The 23511-nt window shown below is 39.7% G+C and overlaps 1 protein-coding gene across 11 annotated transcripts in view; it reads left to right on the forward strand.

Annotated features, from left to right (window-relative positions):
• The window catches only part of LINGO2 (leucine rich repeat and Ig domain containing 2), a 3171904-nt gene that overhangs the window by 2120921 nt on the left and 1027472 nt on the right, over window positions 1–23511 (forward strand). For all 11 annotated transcript variants that reach the window (XR_012245199.1, XM_073635787.1, XM_073635794.1 and 8 more), the window contains one exon: window positions 21970–22128. The gene's annotated coding sequence lies outside the window, so the exon portion shown is untranslated. The remainder of the gene's footprint in view (window positions 1–21969; window positions 22129–23511) is intronic.

Raw genomic sequence — 23511 nt, forward strand, 5'->3', positions numbered from 1 at the left:
AAAAAAGTAGTAACATTTTACATGTTACTTTTTTACCCCAGTCTTAAAAAAAAAAAAAAAAAAAACAGATTGCTAGACTACAATGGGCATTATTTTTTAAAGAATTTCTCACAAGTACTTTGTTGATATATAAAGATTGATTTACTAAAGGTAAATAGATTCTTCGCTTTGTAAGTTGCACTTTAGTCAGGAATATTACCCAGAGTTTAATGAAGGAGGTGACGCTCAGCTGACTTCCATTTTCCAATAATGTTCAAGCAAGCTTTTTCTGTATTGTCCATGTATGAGATTGGATAATCTTTGTAAAATGGAATTTTACCACATTCACTAAGTTCTTGGGAAACTTCTTATGCAAAGTGCAACTTCTCTTGCAAAGTGAACAGCCCATTTGCCTTAAATAAATGTCACACTGTGTGGCTGATTTTGTCTAGGTCAGCGTATCTTTCATATGACAACAGGTGCCTTTACTCTCCCATAAGACAGAAAGTGATTATTTACCATGCATATTTGTACAATGATTTTTCATGAGAATGTTCTAAAGCCAAATCATGCATGCATGGCCTGACACCAACAACCTTTATACATAACCTTTTTAAGGTGCCTCTCCTCAGAGACTGGTTAGCTAACTTAAATTTTCCAGGAAAATTAGCTTTGTTACACATATACAGTATAAAGCTGGATCCGAGGATTACTGTAATAGGCATGAATTGGTGTGCAATATGGGCAATCATATTCATGCACCTATCTCATAGAAAATGGATAGTTCTGTTGTTACATTATTGCACTATTGACCTCCATAATATGTCAATTTCAGATATGGCAAAGTTGCTAGAACCTGGAAAACCTCTTTAACTGGTTGGTGCCCTTGATTAAGAGGTCACCGTACTAGGGAGCAGCCCTGACAGTTTTATTGGCAGAGCTCTCCTAGAAGAGGCATCATGCTATCTCCAGCCCACTAAAGCAGGCCACATTCCTCTTGTGTTGAAATATCTTCTGCAAGATCATACCAAATGCATGGGGAAACAATCAGTTGACAATAAGCTGCTATGCAATAATGAGACTCTGATCAGTTATATAATCACATGATATTATGTGAATATATTATATGATGACACAGAGCTGCTATTTCACAATGTAGCACTCTGAGCTGCTATATGATAAAACTTGTATATGACAATATGACACTTTGGGCTGATATGTAATATTGTGGAACAGAGCAGGTATGCAATAATGTGATATTGAGCTTGCATATAATAATCCACCTAGATGGTATAAAATAATATTGTATTCTGGGCTGATATAAACGAATGGGACATTCTGAGCTGGAATACAATAATACAGCACCGATGTGGCATTGCGACCTTGTATATATCAATGTGGCACTCTCAGCTGGTATAAAAAAATGTGTGTACTCAATGGGGTTGATTTACTAAAAGCAAATAGGTTGTTCATTTTGCAAATACAGTTTAACTCTATAAGGAATTTATCCCCCTTGTTTAGTGAATAAAGCAAAGCTCTGCTTACTTCTATCATCCAACTGTGTGCAAGTAAAAGTGCGTTTTTGTATTTATTTATATATTTATTTATTTTCAAAGTTTCACCACATTCACTAACTCAAATTCCCTTGCAGCTATTTATTTGCCTTTAGTAAATCATCCCCATTGTGAGAAGTACCCTCTTCACAAACATTTCAAAAACACCCTTTTTTTTGCAGCAACACACTCAGGCTGGCCATACATTACCCAATTTTCTTGTACAACTTTCCTTTTTTCTTAGATTTACCAAAACCACATAATACAACGTCAAACCTAAACACTTTCAATTTGTATGTAATCATACAGGCCCTTGCACTACATAGTTTAAGGTAAATCTAAAGGAAATTGAATAAGAAAATTGTATAATGTAAGGCCAGCTTTAGCATGCCACTCCACCTTTCCCTTTAAGAGCCTGGCACTTTTTTGTGTATGATTAAATTCCAACCTTTGTAAAAATAACAGGCCCTATTTAGACTTCAAGCTGCTCTAGGCACAACTGACACCTGAATGATGTCACACTTTGGTTCAAGCTCTGCTCCTGTATCATATGATTATTTCAGGAAAACTACATATATAATATGCTATTGGAGGCAGTATGCAGTCTGTTTTTATGCAAAACTTATTTTCAATTGTACAGACACCAAACAAAAGAAAGAAGAGGTAGTGTCACATTTCCTGAACAATAAGATCATTTTTCCTTTCTCAACATCCCTGCACCCCAGTACCCCTAAGGTTCCCTTGATGGAATAACCACAGATGATTAGAGCTAGACTGAAGGAGAAAATATAACAAGAAATAAAGTATATTACAATCTGCAAATGCTGGGTGTTGCCCCCTAAAACCCTGCTGCCCTGAGCACTGCCCCGTGTGTCTCATTATGGTAAATACAGCCCTGGGTGTTTTCAGAGATTAATGTTAATAACCTTATCCTTCCAAATATTTTATCTAGCTGCAGACCTATAATCTGAAAAGTAATGCTATAATTTTTACAGTGTGTGTCTACCGCGACAGATGGTGTTTAGCATATGCAGATGTAACTTCTCTTATAAAATACCTTGCACTACATCTGTACAATTACAGCTACAAAATGTAGGCATCAAAAATACCTTGCAATTCATACACCTGTTTGTTGACTTAAACAAAGTGAGTACATTTTCCAACAAAACTGCTGAGCAAATTAAATCTTGTCTTTTTATATACACAGTCCCTAGGAGGGGATTTTCTTCTTAAATCTTAAAATGAATTCACACGATATCCTTAATGTCATTTCCGATCTTTGAGTTTAGTCTTTTTGTGAATTCTGTTGAAAAACAAAAAGCTTCAAATTATTATGAAACTAAACATTAGCGGAGAAACCAATAAATATGTTGTTATAGATGCATTAAAACTCGGTAGGGCATTGCTTTAATTGTCATGAAAAACTTCTCATTATGTGTTTGGCCTTGTGCCTCTCCGCATGCAGCAAGCACATTATAATGACCATCTAAAGCACTCCCTGTCGTCATCCTGGAGTTCTCATTCTATAACCCTGCTGTGAGCTCACTGTATAATATTAAGATTTTTGCAAACTTTGGAGTTTTTTTAAATGGATATTGCTATGCAGTTTGAGTACAGCAATTATTTTGTTTTGTATACTTTTAAAAACGTTGAAAGAAACAGCTGACCTCATAAGCACTCGAAATCACATTTTGCGTTATAATTTTGTTTAAACTGTATAACCATGATGTTGATTATCATTTATCATGGCTAAATGAACTATAATAAGTTTGCATTTTTTAAACTGAATATTTTTAATCAACTAAAGACAGCAAGTCTGATTGCAATGATATGCCTCTCTGGTTTATTTTTAAAGTGTATGTAAACCCATTCACTAAACTCTATTTAATGTATCAAAATGTTTAAATCTGAATTATACCTGGTGATCCTGTCACAACCTTTCTTTTCTCGGGCACTTCCTGTTATAGGGTGACAAGCTCTGTCCCTGTCTCCTGGTTCTGCTCCATTATCGGCCTGTCATGGGATTTCAGATGTAGATTACCATGGCTGTTTTACCACTCATTAGAATCGCATGGGCCACTCTTGTCATCAATAGACAGCAAAGAAACTGCAAGAGATAGCAGTATTGAGATTTCAATAAGGGGCAAAAAACATGCTTTATTTAAATAGTGCTTTTAAAAAAATGTTATTTGGTTGGGTGTTTATACCTACTATAGCATAAGATACTCATATGTGAATGTTGACTTCCTCAAATTCCTGCTGGAATAAAGAAATCCCTCAATAAATGTTTATTTAGCCATTGGATGAGAACTTTTAAATGGTGCATGTGGTGCCAGCCTATTTTTACTTTATCTATAAAGAGCAGCAGAAATCTGACTGATGTCTCAGAGGTTGGCTCTCATTTGCAGCAATTGTTTTCTGTACACACTTAGTATCTGGATTGTTTAGATCATACAGCACTTTGACTCTGTATATGGATACCTTAACAGGTCCATCAGAGCTGGATTTCAATTATTTGCTTCCAATATTTTTAAAATGCTATTGCGCCCTTCTAATGACCACAGTTCTTTGCAGCCATAGAGCTCCCATACAGTCAGTAAATAGCAAAGGGTGTGCATTACACATCCTTGTTTTTTTTCCTATTATTTTTTATTGCTTTAATAATAGAGACATGTGATGAGATAAGCAAAGGTGTGCCAATCTCCTGCTTGATATCTTCATCGCAGGAACGAATCTTACTCTAATGTTCTTTTTGGATAGATTTTTTTTTTTAATTAACACACCCCTCATTAATTGAATTGGTGTAATTTCTTTCTGACTGTAGATGCATGCAATTTATTAACAGTTTAAAAAAATACTTGAACACCCTGCAATGAAATTTTGGGGTTCCTGGAGGCTTCTTTTAGCATCTAATGATACAGGATCTGAGTGTACAGGATAAGGACACCCAGTACATTGTCTAGTTGTCCTCTTAAAGTGTATGTATTGCCATGTTTTTAGTTTTAGGTAACAAAGGGCAGGATTGGAACCCCTGTTAAGTTTTTTTTCTTTTGTATGTATCCCTTGTAAGTAGATACCCTCTCTATTTTCTTTGTAGCTATTGTCACTGAGACAGAAAGTAAAAGGAGATTAGAAATTTTAGCATTGTCACCAGAACAAGGTGAGGGTACATTTTCAACTGGATACATCTGTTCCAATGACACCCGTTTAAGAGAGAATTACCCTCATTTTGAGATTTTTGAGATTTCCTGTCACTTCCCGTGGTGTCTCCAGGACAGGAACTAAAGAAAAATCTTACAATTGTACACATGCAGGAAAAAAACTGACAGGGGTTATAATATATACACTATATTGTCTAATGTATCGGGATGCCCGCCTTTACACGCACATGAACTTAAATGGCATCCCAGTCTTAGTCTGTTGGGTTCAATAGTGAATTGACCCACCCTTTGCAGCTATAACAGCTTCAACTCTTCTGGGAAGGCTGTCCACAAGGTTTAGGAGTGTGTCTATAGGAATGTTTGACCATTCTTCTAGAAGCGCATTTGTGAGGTCAGGCACTGATGTTGGATGAGAAAGCCTGGTTCGCAGTCTCCATTGTAATTCATCCCAAAGATGTTCTATCGGGTTGAGGTCAGGACTCTGTGCAAACCAGTCAAGTTCCTCCACCCAAAACTCACTCATCCTTGTCCTATGGACCTTGTTTTGTGCACTGGTGTGCAGTCATGTTGGAACAGGACACAAACTGTTCCCACAAAGTTTAGAACATGAAATTGTCCAAAATGTCTTGGTATGCTGACCCCTTAAGGGTCCCCTTCACTGGAACTAAGGGGCCAAACCTAACCCCTGAAAAACAACCCCACACCACATAATCCCCCCTCCACTAAATGATTTGGACCAGTGCACAAAGCAAGGTCCATAAAGACATGGATGAGCAAATTTAGAGTGGAGGAACTTAACTAGCCTGCACAAAGTCCTGACCTCAACCCGATAGAACACCTTTGGTATGAATTAGAGTGGAGACTGGGAGCCAGGCCTTTTCATCCAACATCAGTGCCTAGCTTCACAAATGCGGTTCTGAAAGAATGGTCAAACATTTCCCTAGATACACTCCTAAACCTCATGGACAGCCTTAACAAAAGAGTTGAAGCTGTTGTAGCTGCAAAGGGTGGGCCAATTTAATATTGAACCTTACGGACTAAGACTGGAATTCCATTAAAGTTCATGTGCTTGTAAAGGCAAGCGTGACAATAATTTTGACAATATAGTGGATATATTATAACCCACACAGCCTATAGATATGTTATACTTATACTTATAACACTCGGGGGTCTATTTCTAAAACATCTGCTGCAAAAATGTCAGAGACATTCATGCAACTAAATTTCACTGTAGGTTTTTGAATAGATTAACTCTTGCATCATCTGTTCCATCTAGTGGCCAAAATGTGGAATTTTCTGAAATACCTCAACTAGAAAAAAAACACATTTTAACCATTGGATAAAGCTAGTAATAGAGGAATTCATTTATTCAAAAACAAATAAATTTAGTTCAGTTTGCCTGAATGTTTCTGACATTCATGCAATGAATGTTTTATGAATAGGCCCCTAACATGTTATTATTTTACAAATTAGACAGCAGGTACATAATTTCTTTAGGTCTCATGACCCAGCTAACAGTAAAAGTTTACCCACATCCACCTATGTAAGATACAGAGCATGGGAAATAACCCTATAATATGTTTATTGTATAGCATGCTAACTCATTAACCCCTTCATGATGGAGGGTAAAACAGATTCTAATGCCTAAAAACAGTTTTGCAACTTTGACATGTTTGTGTTAGTAAAACTGTACAACTGATTCTTGTTTTTTTCAGGACAAACTGGGCTTTCTTTTTATGGTAAATAGTATTGAATATCTCCTGATTTTTTTTATATCAAAGGAAAACAGGCATAAAATTAGGAAAAGAATGTAACAGTAAATATCTTGCTATTATCATAGCCTACTGCCAAAGAATAATCCAAAATAAATTGTCCTGCTCCTGATTACCACAGAATTTCCACATTTGTGTATATTGTTGTTTGTACCAATAGCTGGGCCCAGAAACAATGGTGTGTAATTTTTTTTTTTATCCTAACTAAAACACACTGATACTAATATTTAAAAATGTTTTATATTTTTACAATCCTACCTAAAATACACTGACCCTGACCTTTGATCATAATCTTGACCCTAACCCTGATCTAGCTATTTTTTTTTTATTTTTTACTATTTTTGCTTTCAATAGTTTTTTATTGAGAAGTTAACAAAACAATAAGGAAGATCAATATTACAGGTCTTACCACAAGATCAACTTATACTCATATACATAAAGTAGTTGACAGATCATAAACTGCTTGTAGGACAAAGAAAGGTATGTCGTAATCATTACATTGAATTCCTTAAGATCGACTCCAAAAAGAGGGGCCACTCCCCTACTCCAGCACCCCACATGGGAGCTCGCTGTGCTAGGAGGGGAGGTCCACCACTCAGGAGAAGCAATACCAGTAAACCAGAGATATATGATGAAATAATAATGCAGTAACGTCTTTAATTGGGGTAGTGAATTCAAACCTGAGGTGTCTATCATGAGTATTTGTTAAAAGTGTAGCGCTAAAGTGAAAACAAACTATGTGTAGGGGTTTAGGACAGAGGGAGGTCAATACACATTTGAAGAGGCAAATAACCCCATCTAATCCCAAACTAGAAAAATAAGTATACTAATTAGTGAAGTGAATATAGGTGTAAAATCCAATACCACAACCTCTATAAACAAGTAAAATGCTCTTACTTTTTAAGAAAGGCACAAACAGTCATGAAAATGAATATATAGTGAAATATATCAACAAATTATTAACTCAAATGTCCACACTTTTTAGTAGTGAAAAAATATATAAATGGTGTCAAAAGTGTCCACAATGCTGGTGGGGATATAACTCCCAGGTAAACCATAAAAACTAAATAAATTAGTCCATATGATGCATAGTGTAGTTGATCCAAATTGAATCCAAGGCAGGTAACATCACAGTAAAAAATCCAAATCAGAGTAAGGGGTAGAATACTCTTACCGACTTCGGTGGACTCACAGGCCGTTGGCGGTGAGTCAAATAGGCTTGTACTGTCTTAAGATGGATGACAGTGTAAGGATGGTTTGTACATCGGAAGATTTCCTCCTCAGATGGGGGGCCAGGAACCTGCCCGGAAGGTCTGCACGATCACCGTCTTTGTCAGCATGCATGGACCATATATAAAGAAAAGACAAGGAGCCTCCACATGGTGTAGATCCAAAAATTATTTTTTCAAATGGCATTTATTAGATCACTCAAGATCATCAACCAATCCATAAAAGGCTAAAAGTAGTAGAATCGATTCAAATAATAAAAAATAGAAATAGAAACAATAAGCGTGGTGTGGGTGGCTGGGTACAGCAAGGAGACCCGACCGGTTTCGTCTGAAAAGACTTCGGCTGGGGTATATGCCATCCCGCCACCACCACGCTTTTATACAAACATTATGATGGTCACCCATGAACAGCTGTTACAGCATCATGCGCGCTGACTTCCTGAACTAATAGCGTGCGTTCCATTCAAGGTCACGTGTTGCCTAGATTTACCAATGGGGTGACGAATAGTGGATCCGCCTCTACCAACCAAGCCTCGATGTGGATGCCGTCTCAACGTGCGCACTCATTGGATGGAAGAGTGCGCTCCTCAGTTAATCACACAATACGGGCCATCGCCGTATTTGACGTACACGTGACCAACATCACGTGATAACGTCTGACGTGACATTAGGTGTACATCATTGCGTTAAAACGGAAGTGGAAACACATCGCTGAGGCTGTTGAAGCGCAACTGCGTTCCAAGCGGGTCATCGAGGAAGGAAGTGATTACAATATAAACCCAAACAAAGTACGGCAATCATTGAAATCAGCCGTAATGTTAAGTGTATGGAACCAATTTGGATTTAATCATATAACCCTATTATTCACACTAGGATGTTCAATCAGGAAGTCAGTATGCATTACAGCTACATCGCAATTATTAAAAAAGAAAAAACTATATAACAAATGGCCATTCTTGTTCTTAAATATACATATATGGCAGGGAACATTGGTACCCATCCAAATTCATGTTGGGTCACAACGCATATGAGGCCAATATCCCTTAAAAGAACAAGGGGCCATGCTGGAATACACAAGTATCAGCATTTCCATCATTTATTTAGAGAAAAACAAATTTCATAAAACTATAAAAAATAAAAATAAAAATAAGTATCTAAAAACAGGACATAGTATTGAGCAAAATGATGATTGTAGAACTAATCCATATATATTGAAAGCCACCTTAACCCTATTGACTAGGAACAAGGCCCAGATATGTCCTCGAACAAATTGGGCTTACTTTTGCTGCAGATATTGTAAATATGGCTGGGAACAAAGTTAATAGAAAAAAAAAGGGAAGAAAAAAAAGGGGGCTATGATTAAGATTGATTAATGAATGAATTGATGTCCCACTCCACATTCAATCCATGTGGCGTGAAACATCTTAATTGGTGTATCCAAAAAGTTTCAAGCCTTGATACTCCTCTTATACATGACTCTCCTCTCCAATGAGGGGTAAATTTATCTATTATTTGAAACCTAGTGCCAGTGGGGTCTCGATTATGACATGTTAAATAATGGTTGGGTACACTATGATTCGTACGTCCCTTTTTAATAGATTTGATATGTTCATTGACCCTTATGGCAAAAGTACGGATGGTCCACCCTACATACTGTTTCCCGCAAGGGCAAGTGATGAGATACACAATATACCTCCGCGAACATGTGACAAAGTGTTTAACAGAATATTCTCTCCCCATAGTGGTTGATCCAAAGGTCTCGATCTTCCGGGATTTATGTGTATTATATTTACACACCCTACATCTTCGACAAGGGAAGAAACCCTTCATATTCTGGAAAAAAGAGGGGACCGAAGGGGGGTCTGTTACGTTAGGTGCAATCTGTCCTCTCAGGGGCATAGCACCTCTATAGATCACCCCTGCTTGTTCTGGAAGAACTGGTCCAAGAACAATATCATTTTTTAAAACCTTCCAGTGCCTATGAAAGATATCCTTGACCTGTTTATGTTGAATTGAGAAATTGGTGAGAAAAGACCATTTATGTTTATTTTCTACAATGGGTTTAGGTTGTTCTGAAATAAGTAAGTTCCTATCTACTAAGGAGACATTATGAATCACTTCGTCTATCTCTAATGCATCGTAACCCTTGTCCATAAATCTCGACTTCAAAATATTAGCTTGGTCAAAGTAATCAGTAAGTTGTGAACAGCTGCGTCTAATCCGCAACATCTGACTTCGGGGAATGGATTTCAGCCATGTTGCATGGTGGCAACTGTCGATCGGAATGTACCCATTCCGATCGGTGGCCTTGAAAAAAGTCTTGGTAGTGAGATGGTTGTCAATCACTGAAATCTCAAGGTCAAGAAAATGAATGGTCGACTGACTAGCTTCGTAGGTTAACTCTATCCCGATCTGGTTGTTATTCAAAATGCATATAAATTCGTTCAGAGATTCCAAATTCCCTTTCCATAGGAGGAGGATGTCGTCGATGTACCTAGCCCACAACACCAATTGTGGTGGGTCTAGGGCATAGACGACATCCTCCTCCCACTTGGCCATAAATATATTGGCCAAGCTGGGGGCGAACTTTGCCCCCATCGCTACCCCTTTCTTCTGGAGATAAAAATCTCCATTGCACCAGAAGTAATTGTGTTTGGTGGCAAAACACAATAAATCCATAATGAACCTCTTCTGAGTACCCGGAATTGTGCCGTTCCTGGAAAGGAAAGAATTGACTGCTTCAAATCCTAAATCGTGGGGTATACAAGTGTACAGCGCCTTGTCACATATAGTAAGGACCTTATCCTTGCTACAGCCGACGTCAAGGCGCTGTACACTTGTATACCCCACGATTTAGGATTTGAAGCAGTCAATTCTTTCCTTTCCAGGAACGGCACAATTCCGGGTACTCAGAAGAGGTTCATTATGGATTTATTGTGTTTTGCCACCAAACACAATTACTTCTGGTACAATGGAGATTTTTATCTCCAGAAGAAAGGGGTAGCGATGGGGGCAAAGTTCGCCCCCAGCTTGGCCAATATATTTATGGCCAAGTGGGAGGAGGATGTCGTCTATGCCCTAGACCCACCACAATTGGTGTTGTGGGCTAGGTACATCGACGACATCCTCCTCCTATGGAAAGGGAATTTGGAATCTCTGGACGAATTTATATGCATTTTGAATAACAACCAGATCGGGATAGAGTTAACCTACGAAGCTAGTCAGTCGACCATTCATTTTCTTGACCTTGAGATTTCAGTGATTGACAACCATCTCACTACCAAGACTTTTTTCAAGGCCACTGATCGGAATGGGTACATTCCGATCGACAGTTGCCACCATGCAGCATGGCTGAAATCCATTCCCCGAAGTCAGATGTTGCGGATTAGATGCAACTGTTCACAACTTACTGATTACTTTGACCAAGCTAATATTTTGAAGTCGAGATTTATGGACAAGGGTTACGATGCATTAGAGATAGACGAAGTGATTCATAATGTCTCCTTAGTGGATAGGAACTTACTTATTTCAGAACAACCTAAACCCATTGTAGAAAATAAACATAAATGGTCTTTTCTCACCAATTTCTCAATTCAACATAAACAGGTCAAGGATATCTTTCATAGGCACTGGAAGGTTTTAAAAAATGATATTGTTCTTGGACCAGTTCTTCCAGAACAAGCAGGGGTGATCTATAGAGGTGCTATGCCCCTGAGAGGACAGATTGCGCCTAACGTAACAGACCCCCCTTCGGTCCCCTCTTTTTTCCAGAATATGAAGGGTTTCTTCCCTTGTCGAAGATGTAGGGCGTGTAAATATAATACACATAAATCCCAGAAGATCGAGACCTTTGGATCAACCACTACGGGGAGAGAATATTCTGTTAAACACTTTGTCACATGTTCGACGAGGTATATTGTGTATCTCATCACTTGCCCTTGCGGGAAACAGTACGTAGGGCGGACCATCCGTACTTTTGCCATAAGGGTCAATGAACATATCAAATCTATTAAAAAGGGACGTACGAATCATAGTGTACCCAACCATTATTTAACATGTCATAATCGAGACCCCACTGGCACTAGGTTTCAAATAATAGATAAATTTACCCCTCATTGGAGAGGAGAGTCATGTATAAGAGGAGTATCAAGGCTTGAAACTTTTTGGATACACCAATTAAGATGTTTCACGCCACATGGATTGAATGTGGAGTGGGACATCAATTCATTCATTAATCAATCTTAATCATAGCCCCCTTTTTTTCTTCCCTTTTTTTTTCTATTAACTTCGTTCCCAGCCATATTTACAATATCTGCAGCAAAAGTAAGCCCAATTTGTTTGAGGACATATCTGGGCCTTGTTCCTAGTCAATAGGGTTAAGGTGGCTTTCAATATATATGGATTAGTTCTACAATCATCATTTTGCTCAATACTATGTCCTGTTTTTAGATACTTATTTTTATTTTTTATAGTTTTATGAAATTTGTTTTTCTCTAAATAAATGATGGAAATGCTGATACTTGTGTATTCCAGCATGGCCCCTTGTTCTTTTAAGGGATATTGGCCTCATATGCGTTGTGACCCAACATGAATTTGGATGGGTACCAATGTTCCCTGCCATATATGTATATTTAAGAACAAGAATGGCCATTTGCTATATAGTTTTTTCTTTTTTAATAATTGCGATGTAGCTGTAATGCATACTGACTTCCTGATTGAACATCCTAGTGTGAATAATAGGGTTATATGATTAAATCCAAATTGGTTCCATACACTTAACATTACGGCGGATTTCAATGATTGCCGTACTTTGTTTGGGTTTATATTGTAATCACTTCCTTCCTCGATGACCCGCTTGGAATGCAGTTGCGCTTCAACAGCCTCAGCGATGTGTTTCAACTTCCGGGTTAACGCAATGATGTACACCTAATGTCACGTCAGACGTTATCACGTGATGTTGGTCACGTGTACGTCAAATACGGCGATGGCCCGTATTGGGTGATTAACTGAGGAGCGCACTCTTCCATCCAAAGAGTGCGCACGTTGAGACGGCATCCACATCGAGGCTTGGTTGGTAGAGGCGGATCCACTATTCGTCACCCCATTGGTAAATCTAGGCAACACGTGACCTTGAATGGAACGCACGCTATTAGTTCAGGAAGTCAGCGCGCATGATGCTGTAACAGCTGTTCATGGGTGACCATCATAATGTATGTATAAAAGCGTGGTGGTGGCGGGATGGCATATACCCCAGCCGAAGTCTTTTCAGACGAAACCGGTCAGGTCTCCTTGCTGTACCCAGCCACCCACACCACGCTTATTGTTTCTATTTCTATTTTTTATTATTTGAATCGATTCTACTACTTTTAGCCTTTTATGGATTGGTTGATGATCTTGAGTGATCTAATAAATGCCATTTGAAAAAATAATTTTTGGATCTACACCATGTGGAGGCTCCTTGTCTTTTCTTTATATATGGTCCATGCATGCTGACAAAGACGGTGATCGTGCAGACCTTCCGGGCAGGTTCCTGGCCCCCCATCTGAGGAGGAAATCTTCCGATGTACAAACCATCCTTACACTGTCATCCATCTTAAGACAGTACAAGCCTATTTGACTCACCGCCAACGGCCTGTGAGTCCACCGAAGTCGGTAAGAGTATTCTACCCCTTACTCTGATTTGGATTTTTTACTGTGATGTTACCTGCCTTGGATTCAATTTGGATCAACTACACTATGCATCATATGGACTAATTTATTTCGTTTTTATGGTTTACCTGGGAGTTATACCCCCCCACCAGCATTGTGGACACTTTTGACACCATTTATATATTTTTTCACTACTAAAAAGTGTGGACATTTGAGTTAATAATTTGTTGATATATTTCACTATATATTCATTTTCATGACTGTTTGTGCCTTTCTTAAAAAGTAAGAGCATTTTACTTGTTTATAGAGGTTGTGGTATTGGATTTTACACCTATATTCACTTCACTAATTAGTATACTTATTTTTCTAGTTTGGGATTAGATGGGGTTATTTGCCTCTTCAAATGTGTATTGACCTCCCTCTGTCCTAAACCCCAACTCATAGTTTGTTTTCACTTTAGCGCTACACTTTTAACATTTAGTCATTTTGCACAGTTTTAGTCGTATTGTAGTGTTGGCTGCTGTTTTGACTTATTGGATTGGCGCGGTATTCCACTTATCCATTTGCTATCATGAGTATTATACCCAGAAAGACAGAAAAACTAGTAGAGCTTATGGTAAGGTTTGCATGTGACTATCTAATTAGCGAGGAAAGTGGTATCATAGGTTCAGTCAGCAGTAAATAAGCTTTGTTAAGTATCTGAAGAAGCCTATCATCTATAATCAAGTAATGGATTATAGTAACTTCTGTAAGTGTTAGCAAAGCAGTCTAACCTGTATGCCAAAAATCTATAGGGTAAACAATGGAAGAAGATAGGAAAGGAGAGAGAGAAGAAAAGAGAGGATAGAGAACAAGAAATGATACATCTTGAGACGGTGCGGTACTCGCTCAACCACAGGGGTCCAGGTCAAGCTGTAGACAAAGGTGGCGGAGATATGTATTTAACCCATGGGTCCCAGGTGGCATCGTGTTTAGCAGTAGTGTCCAGGAGAATACTAACCGTCTTCTCCTGGGCCATGATCCATGAAATCTTTCTCTTAACCAAGAGAAATGAAACGGTGGATCTCTTCCAGGCCCGTGCAATCGTGAGTTTGGTCCCCAGGAAAATGAACATAATAAGTCGTTGAACTACTTTAGGAGTTTTAGGGCAGGGAAAATTTAGGAGAGCCAGCTGAGGAGACTTTTGGATTGGGAAGCCTGTTATTTTCCTTATGGTATGAAAGATCCTATTCCATAAACCCCGGATTTTAGGGCAGTCCCACCAAATGTGTAACATGGACCCTATATGCCCACAATTTCGGAAGCACATAGGGGAAGCACTGGGGTAGATTTTGGAGAGTTTGAGAGGGACCATGTACCATCGCATAAGGACTTTCATATTTGCTTCAATTAAAGCTATATTCAATATACCCTTAGATGCTGCAAAGGAAGCTCTATGCCATTCCTCCACACTCCATGTGTGATGGAGATCATTCTCCCATTCTCGCATAAAGAGTGATTTAGTCTCAGCCTTAGCTAGCGATCGGTAAATCACTGAGATCCCTCCCCTCTGCTCCACAGCTTGACCACACCACCGCTCGTATTCCGTGATCGAAAGTGGGACATGACTGGGGGACCCAAGAGACTGCAGAAAGTGAAATATCTGTCTGAAACGAAATCTTTCAGTGTTGGGCATGTCAAGTTTGTTGATGCAGTGGGTCAGAGTGAGGGGTCCCGTAGGATTAGCAAAGTGTCATATTCTATACATCCCCTTATCTAGCCACCATTGGAATGCTTGTATTTCCATGCCTGGGGGAAAAAGAGGATTTCGGAATATATGGGACAGCGGATGCCAATTTGATACTATTCGAGGGTTGTGTTTGAGAGAGTCCCACAGTGTCAGGGAGTGGGAAAGTGTAGGGACCATGATGGCAGGTCTAGATCTAGGATGGGACCAGATAATGTAATCTAAAGTAAATTGAGGTATAGCCTGTCGCTCCATGTCAACCCAATCTGGGTGAGCAACCCTAGAATATACAGTGGACAGTTGGGAAAGTTGTGCTGCTTGATGATACCAAAGAAGATTAGGTAAACCCACTCCTCCTTGATCCCTGCTCCTGAACAGAGTCTCTTTGACAATTCTATGTCCCTTTCCACCCCATATAAATTTAATAATTTTCGATTGAAACTTCCTGAGGTGATCTTTGGGGATAAGTATCGGTAAGGACCTAAAGAGATAAAGAACACGTGGTAGCAAAGTTAGTTTTACGGAATTGATTCTACCTAACCAAGACAGCCCCATTTTGTCCCATCTGGATAAGTCCTCTCCTAATTTACGAAAAAGTGGGGGGAAATTAGCATTGTAGAGATTGTCAATTGATGAAGTAAGGTTGATACCCAGATAGGGGATCATTTTTTCCCCCCAACTGAATCGGAAGTCGGTTTTAAGTAAGGCCAGCACGGAGGTCGGTAGATTAATGTTTAGCGCCATAGATTTAGAGTAATTAACCCTAGGACCAGATACCTTGCCGAAGTCATCGAGCACCTTGTATAGGTTAGGTAAAGAAGTAAATGGCGAGGTGATGAAAAGTAAAACATCATCGGCAAAGAGAGCGCACTTGTGGGTTTGTTGGCCACAACGCACTCCCTGTATGTCCGGATTAAGCCGGATGGCGCTAGCTAGTGTCTCGATGACTACGGCAAAGATCAATGGAGACAAAGGGCAGCCTTGTCTAGTACCACGTAGGATCGGAAAAGAGTCCGAATAGTAACCCTGCATTTTGACTTGTGCAACCGGGGTATCGTATAGTGCTCCTATTATATTCATAAAGGTTTGACCAAAACCCCACTTTTTTAGTATCGGGAACAGGAAGGCCCAGGAGACAGAGTCAAAAGCTTTCATTAGATCCAGAGACAAAACGAATCCCTGCTGAGGAAGTCCTTTGTCCCAGCCGGAGTTTAGTAACGAAACTATATCTATCGCTCTCCTGATCTGGTCTGGACCCTGTCTCCCAGGAATGAAGCCCACCTGATCCCTATGAATATACAGGCTTATAAAGGAGGATATTCTATTAGCTAAGATTTTAGTTAAGATTTTTAGATCATTGTTGATCAATGATATGGGTCTGTAATTAGCTGTACAGCTAGTGTCTTTACCTGGCTTTGGTATTACTGTAATGAAAGCCGAATTAAGCGTCTTGCCTAATTGACCCCCTGCTCGTAACTGATTATAAAAGCGAGCTAGATATGGAGAAAGCTGCTGGGAGAAGTGCTTGTAATACGGGGCTGAAAAGCCATCTGGACCAGGAGCGGAGTCATTTTTGAGGACATGAATGACCTGAGATACTTCCTCCGCAGAAATAGGATTTTCAAGGCTGTCCTTATGATGCTCTCGTAGCTTAGGGAGCTGCAGGGAGCTCAGATAGGAATCAATTGTGTGAGACGAGGGTTCCGACCCTTGAGTACTATATAAAGATCGGTAAAAATCATGAAAGGATTCCATGATTTTCAGAGGATTCTGGGATAGGGAGCCATTACTTAAACGTATCTTAGGTAAAGTGCGCACCCTCAGCCTTGGAGTAAGCCTGCGTGCCAACATGGAACCCAATTTGTCCTTTTGATAATAGAATCTCCCTCCATTGTAGACTTTTCTCCGCTATGGCCGTGAGGGACAGATTAAGAGCCATGCGCGCGGATTCAAGGCTAGCCGTCGATGTAACAATGGGGTTGCGTTTATGTTGTTTACTGAAGTGAGAAAATTCACTTTCAAGTCTTGCTATTTCCAGTTTGCGGGCTTTGTTTATTCTGGCGGACATTTGGATGAGCTTACCCCTTACATAGGCTTTGTGAGCTGCCCACAGTGAGATGGGAGAGATATTATCAACATCATTATGTAAGAAATATTCCTGAATATCTTTGCTAAGTTCATTGACATGTGAGGGATTGCTGAGTAAAGAGGCATTTAATTTCCAATGAAACCTGTGGTGATGAGTTACAGATTTGTGTATGATTAAGAGAAGGAAGGAGTGGTCCGACCAGACAGAGTCTTTAATGATTGCTTTACGCACCAGCGGGATATGTTTTTGCATAATGAAAAAGTGATCAATTCTGGCAAAAGTATTGTGGGGGCTGGAATAATGCGTATAATCTCGAGTACCAGGATTTAGTTCCCTCCAAGCATCTACCAGACCCTGCTGGAAGATCTGTCTGGCTACATTGAGGCTCTGTCTGGTGGGGCACACACCATCCCTTCCCGGGGGTCTAGACTTATCCTTGCCTGCGTCAAATGCTATGTTGGAATCTCCGCCATAAAGGACCATGCCTTCCAGCATTGGAGCAAGGGTGAGAAAGAGGGATTGGAAAAATTTGGATTGTCCTCGGTTAGGTGCATAATATGAGATTAGTGAGTAAATCTGACCATCAATGAGTCCCTTCACTAGAATGAACCTGCCATCAGGGTCCCTAAATTCAGAAGTTAGTGAAAATTGCATTTTGCGGGAGAAGAAAATTCCCACCCCTTTGGTTTTTTTATCAGAATTGGCAAGAAAAAACGTGGGGAATTTGGCATGTATAAAAGACGGAGCGTAAGATCTTGGAAAGTGTGTTTCCTGAAGAAATAGTATGTCTATTTTTTGGTCATGATAATACTGAAAGATTTTCCGACGCTTAAGTGGGGAATTAAGCCCCTGTACGTTATGTGAGGCCAGGCGTAGGGCCTGTGAGGAGGTGGTGTGGTCAGCCATGGAGCAGGATAGGTTGAGATGCCAGTAAACCCCAATCACCTACCTTCCAATTGACAGGTGGCATGTGGTCATGTATCAGTGGTAGGATCCTCAGATCACGATCCCAGGCCCCGTGGGCAAGCGAGACCGCACACGTCACTGAAAAGAGTAAAAATTTAGTAAGGGGATTAAGAGAGAGAAAAAGCAGAAGAATAGTAGGAAAAGAGAAGAAGATCCAGGGATATGTGAAAAAAACGTTCATCATATCCCGAGATATAAATATGTTGCCTCCAAACTTGTGGAGGAAATCCTAACCTGAAGTAGGAGTAACTGCAATCCGACTTCGAGGGAAGGATGAGGCGCAAAGGTACCGCCCAGTGCACGGCACCCCGTAAAAAAAAAAACTATGACAACAATATATTAGGATACACTCCCTATCCCATTAATAACTAAGAATTATATCTGTAACGGGAGGGAACAAAAAGGATCACAAGTTAAAATTGACCCCCATGACAAAAATAAAATAAAGAAGAAAGAGAAAAAAAAAATATATATTTTTCCCTTTCTTTTTTTTTTTTTTTCTTTCATGAAGAGGGTATAACCCCAAATGACAGGATCAAAAACTTTCCACGCCCCCCAGGACCAGACAGGTGCTCAAAAAAAAAAAAAAAAAAAAAAGGGGGGGGGGAGACCTGTATGGTGAAGGGGTAAGGCATGTCCACATCCCAAAAAGGGATGAAAAGGGAGAGAAAAAAAAAAAAGAGAGTCCGGTGGTTCAGGTGGCAGGGCTTTCCTTGGCTTTCTTATACTTGGGTTTTTGCCACGTAGGAGTCAGAGGGCTGGGCGGAGGTGGTCGTTTGGGTAGGAGTGATGGAGAAGACTGCATCGGTGAAGTTGGATCAGTGTTCAAGAGTCCCAGTTTTTTCAGTAAAAGTTCTCCTTCCGCTAGTGTAGAAAATCTAAAAGGCTTGCCATTAAATTCAAATTTGAGGCTCAGCGGGAAAAGCCACCAATATTTCACATTTTTCTGTGTGAGAATATTCAAAAGTGGTTTAAGTGCTCGCCGTCTTTGTATAATATAAGGAGAAATATCAGCGTACACCTGAACTGAATGACCCAGGAGCTGGATTTGGGGCATGGTGCGAGCCCTCCTCATGACCTCCTCCTTAACGTTGTAGTAGTGAGGTTTTACCACAATGTCCCTGGGAAGACCATCCGAGCGAGGGGGACCTAAAGCTCTGTGGGCCCTGTCGAGCTCCAACCTGTGGGCTCTGATATCAGGTATCAGGTGTTTGATGAGAGAGTGAACTGCTTCCGGAATGTCTGTGAAAGTCTCAGGAAGACCCCTTATCCTAAAGTTCAGCCGTCTGGACCTATTTTCAAGGTCATCGATTTTGGCGATGGCCCCCTCCAGCTGATCATTGAGTTCTTGAAAGCGATCCGTGTTTTGATTGACCCAATCGATCCTGGCATCCATTTTAGTTTCAATATGCTCAATGCGGGATCCCAGGAGATGTAGGTCTGATTTAATATCAGAGGTGATATCTGAAGTTATTTTGGCAGCAGTTTGTGCAAGTCCTTTATCAAGCATTTCTGCGAATTTGTTAAAGAGCATTGAGATATCAGGGGGACATGAGGAGAACTGATTCACATCTTGTTGCTGCATGACAGGCCTCTGGGGGGATGAGGCTGTGTGTGGTATGTGAATTCCATCCAGGGTCTGATCTAATAAGGACAATGTGGAGGCAGGAGATGCTGGATCTAAGATAATGTGGGGCAGAGGAGCCTCTCCACATACCTCTTTAAGCAGAGCAGTGCGCCAGGGAGAGGAATCAGCTGTGCCTGTGTATGCAGCATCGCTTGTGTGCCGCTCCGCCGCCATCTTAGGTGTCTGTGCTGTGAGAGACCCAGCCGAGAAACAGTCCTCTGGGGTCCGTTTGGTTGCTGCAATATGCCCTATCTCCGTCCTGGGGGTAGCCGCCGTGCTCCGCTCCCAATTACGGGTGTGGGGGGTGAGAGGATCCGTTGCGGGGAGTGCCGAATGCTCGGAGCGGGACGGAGCTCTGTGATCAGGCGTCCATGTCACAGAGCGCCGCGCATGCGCCTTCCATTTTTTACTATTTTTTACACACACTTCTTTGTTTACACTTTTCTCCTCTAGCAAGCAGAAAGGGATCCAATGTATCTTTTTCTTCATTCAAGAGAAACAAAAACTAAATAATACAGGGACAGGCTATATAGTGACTGATCACTGTGCTAGCCAATCAGAGGCTACTATAGATATTAGGTGATTAGGAACCTGGCCATCTTGTTCTCTGATCATTAGTATAGGACCCAGGGCTCATAGTGCACTCCCAGCACAAACACAAGTATGCGCATATACAGTATGTGACCCCACAGGATTAGGATCCACTTCTGTGAGGTTGCATGTGCGTACACTCAACAGGAAGGAGTTATTCACAGATTTTTAAGAAGAATGAAGCTATCATATGGTTAACTCAGTAAATGATCAGTATAACTTATCTTATACCCTTTTCTAAGCTCCTTTTACATTTAAAAACAACCTCAATGAACAATGTACAGAGTACAGTAAATCAGAGCAACCAAAAGAATTTGGTTTTATCTGACTTTGATATCTAATGACTTTTATAAATTTTTTTAGTTTTTTTTTTTTTTTTACTTTCCTACTATTACCTATGAGACAGAACAGTGCAATGTTCGTGTTTTCCTTTTACATGTTTGTCTGTCAACAGAGATGAATACAGAGGCCCATGAACATTTCCATCCCACAAGATACTCCAGTCTCCTGAGGTTTCACAGTGGCTATGTTATGATCATTTCTGAAGCCTTTGCAGTGAGACTGTCGCACAATGTGAAATTGTTTAAATTATTTATAACTTTCAACAATCTTGTCTCATACACGACCACTGTAAACCTATAGGAGTTTTATCTTTTGCACAGTAAGACTTTTCTTCAGAAAAGACATTATGACAACATTTATATGCATTTTACTTCAGGTGCAATGGCTATTTTAAAATATATATCAGTAGTGAGTTTTTTTTTCTTAAAAACTGGCAATTACCAATGGTATCAACGAGAACTTAATTTATTTCCTTCTAATTAGTAAAAGCAAAGGGATCTGGAATCATAATGCTAACATTTAATGCAACTGCCCAAAAGGGACTAAGTACATGAAAAAAAAAAAGCTGAACATTACCCTAATGATTGTGCTCCTTGTTATCACTGAGAGGATTAAAACTGTAAAAAAACGTAAAGCTTTCTTTTCAGCATGATGGTATTCTCATTAGTAATGTCCATCTTCGGTGAAAGGTCCTCGTAAACTCCATAATGAACACTATGTTATAAATGTTTCAAGTTTAAAGAGTCACACATGAATTGGTGCAAACATATATACTATGGGGATAGAGGAGAATGTGGTCACGATTAAAATCAAGTAAATGTGATTAGTGACATTCTCTGGCTTGCAGCATTTTTATTTTCCGTAGGAGTAAATCTGTGTAATAACCTATTGTGTTAAAGCACTTTGTTAGCTGTGATTCTGTCTGCCAAAAACACATTAAATAGAACATTTTAAGCGTGTTTTATCCATTGTTTATTTACAAGCACTTGATAAATCTTATTTGGAGCAGCAAATTTGCTTCCTGTACATACCTACATTTTTAGCAGAAACGGTTTGACCAATTTGATAAGCCTTTTTTGAATCATGACCCTATTAGAAAGCAATTTGGGCATGACTACAAGAGTCTCCACCTCTATTGATTATGAACATGTCAAGGGACATGCCTTCTTTGTCCATGCTGTCTCCTATGATAGTGCTCTTATTGATTAAGTGGTGAAGTTTTCTTGCTACGAATAAACAGTTACCTATTTTACAGTTAAAATGAGTCAATGTTTTCTTGCTGCAGATTCATTTCAATCAGCGTGAGAGGGGAACCATGAGAAATGTTCCTGACCTTGACAAGCTGGTGTTATCATGATCAAGTCCTGTGCTTTGATTTCAACCAGTGGCCAGCACCTTTGTATAATCAAAAAGAGGGAGGGTATTTTTAGAACTATCGTAAAAGGTAAGTGCACTTACATTTTATATTTTCATATGTTAGTTTTACTAGTATAATACGAAGTGGTTGGAACTTTTCTATGTCAGATGAACAAGTTAGTCATTCTGCAGCCACCTTTAATAGCATGTTTATGGCAAAGCTGTACTGTACTGTACAATAAAGAATCTTCCATTACTGACTTCCTGCTGAAAATACTAACTGCATGGCTGTCGTTGGCTTCACAATGTTCAGATACTCTAAGATAACTAGAACAAGTGTGCATATCAGAAATGTCACAGTGAAAGAATTCTAATTTGCATATTGCAAAGTTCAAAGTCAGGAACTCTGAATGTACTGAACTGACTGGATCTTTAAAGCTTCCTCTGCACGGTGGAAAGATTCTAAACAATTTTCACACCTTTGTATGGCAGCTGAATAGCACATAGAGCTAGAACATTTATAACTTGTAAATTTAGATATTAAGGCCTGGATCACACCTATGCAGGTTGCAGTTTGCATATTCCAGGTGCATTTTGCGTTTTTCAATTCACATTTTTGATCAATTAAAGCCTATGGAACCAAAATACAGAAAAAAGTCCCTGGTCCTTTCCATAAAATGCACAGATGTGAACTACATTCATAGGAAACCATGTTATATGGACTGAAGTGTGTTTCTGCAAAACTGAAAATGTACTAAAAAATGCATAGGTGTGAACCAGGCCTTAGATAAATGCAAAACAACTGTATATTTAATTATTCAGGGTACTTATATAACGCTGTCAATTTATGCAGCAGTTTACATATACTGTGTTCAGCATAAATGAGTACATCCCAACAGATTTGTCAGAAAACCTTTACTTTCCTTTCGGAATCAACATTTTCTACGGGACACTATACTACAAAATACTCCCACACATGCAGGCAATTGATTGCAACCAAGATTTGTTCATTTGCACACACAAAAAAGTATTTTTCTCTAACAAATTCATTCAAGACCATGTTGCAAAAATGACTACACCCCAATGGAAGTCTTAGAAGCAAAGCTAAATTTTAGACAACAAAATTCTAATTAATAAGAATTCAACTACAGGTGAGTCTAATTATTCATTAATCAGGAAATCACCATGCAAGTTCACTGCAGTTAGCTAAAGAAGTAGAAAGCCAAACTGGGATGGTAGTTTCCCATGACACAATACGGCGTACACAGCAGAGGAAGGGCATGCATGGGTGTCATCCATGAAGAAAGCCTCTGGTAAAGCCCATGCACAAAAAAGCCTGCCTAGAATTTGCTAGGGCCCATGATGAAAAAGAAGAAAACTACTGGGAGCCTGGTTCCTACAGTGAAACTTGGTGGTAGCAGCGTCCTTCTGTGGGGCTGCATGGATGTTGCTGGTGTCAGGGAGATGCATT

This window comes from Aquarana catesbeiana, linkage group LG01 (genome assembly GCF_042186555.1).
Source record: "Aquarana catesbeiana isolate 2022-GZ linkage group LG01, ASM4218655v1, whole genome shotgun sequence".
NCBI lineage: Eukaryota > Metazoa > Chordata > Amphibia > Anura > Ranidae > Aquarana > Aquarana catesbeiana.